The sequence below is a fragment of the Artemia franciscana genome, chromosome 10 (assembly GCF_032884065.1).
Source record: "Artemia franciscana chromosome 10, ASM3288406v1, whole genome shotgun sequence".
NCBI classification, from domain to species: Eukaryota; Metazoa; Arthropoda; class Branchiopoda; order Anostraca; family Artemiidae; genus Artemia; species Artemia franciscana.
Genome location: NC_088872.1, coordinates 4,172,078 through 4,173,590, shown reverse-complemented (window position 1 = coordinate 4,173,590; position 1,513 = coordinate 4,172,078).

Sequence of the window (1,513 nt, the reverse complement as noted above, 5' to 3'; positions counted from 1 at the left end):
AGGGGTCAGCTAAACGGTGATTGAGCCTGAAGAGAGTTCAGTAAAACTAGGATTGAGTTGCATGAGAGTTCAGTAACACGATGGTTAAGTTACACGATGATCCAGTTGCACGGGGGCTTAGTTAAATGGCGGTGCATTAACACGGGGGTTCAGTTGCACCTTGGGTTAGATGCACGAGGGTTCAGTAGCAAGGGGGCCTGTTACACGAGGGTTCAGTTGCAGTGAAACCAATAAATAGTGTTGTGTTCGGACGATATTTTCCATTAATAAAAAAAAAAACTAGAGGATACCTGAAAAATGTATATCAAGATAATGGTCTTTTGCACTTCCTTCGGGTGAATATACGTAAAGTTTTGAATATCTTCAATAAATCATTTATTGGCAGAGATTAAGTCAAGGTTTCTATATCTAGGGGTGAGTTTAATGACCATGCTAGGTAGCAAAAGAGTTCAAGCCACAGAAGAGTTTGTGGCTGGTTTCTGATTCTGTCAAGACCTGATTTCTGCAATTTTATGAGTAAAAGTGAAACATATTAGATATGACTTTTTGACACCAGGTCACCACGCTTGTCTTCAGTGTAATAGAAGAGAATTAAAATTACTTTTTTCCGGGTTGCAGAGGTAGCTAGAAACCTAGTAAGAGACGATCACGTACTAAGAAATATAATAACCCATAACTCCTAAAAATAGAGTCAGAATAAATATAGAAGTACACTATAAGAACCGCCTATTCTGAAGCCTCTGTATCAAAATTTTACCGTCTTTTAGCTTCAACCTACAAGGAAATTATATTGGCTAGAAAATCGACAAAAGTGGCTGAAACCACGATATTCTGCATATAAGACATCTTTTTTTCTTTCCTTTTTTTTCTCCTTACCTAGCTGGGCACTGGCAAATCGAAGAGAACTGTATGACGGCTCATTTTAAAGAAAGTTGCTGCATCTAGTGTCTTTTACTGTTAAAAATAAAATAGTTTTTAAATATGTTCTTGCTCTTGAACATAGAACAAAATGTACAAGAACAAAAAATACCAGCATTTTCGTGTACAAGCTTGATGAATGGCGTAATAATCGTATTAATTTAAGACTCAGATATTGTACACATTTTCAAACCTCTAATTATTTAAATAAAGGGCTGATTGCATCTTTGGGGTGGGGTTCCTACAATATGGGGCATATTTTGGAAGTGTTTTGCTAATTATTTATTTTATTGTTAAACATCTTTTGAATCATTTAATTTTGGGGAAATCCATTTAGTTTCCTTAATTCAACATTGAAGAAGCTTCTAAACTTGCTTTTCCTTGTGGTTGAGATTTCCTTATAGGAAAGTGAAAATTTTATGTTGTTACGTGAGAACAATAACGAAAAATACACAACAATAAGTAAATAAAACCGTCAGGAAATTGTATTTTATAATTACCTATTTCCTAATGTTCAATGTAAGAGACACTGAGGGCAGGTATCTATTGGCTAAAATATTTTTTGGTAAAGAGAAGTTTGACCTTGATCATGAGA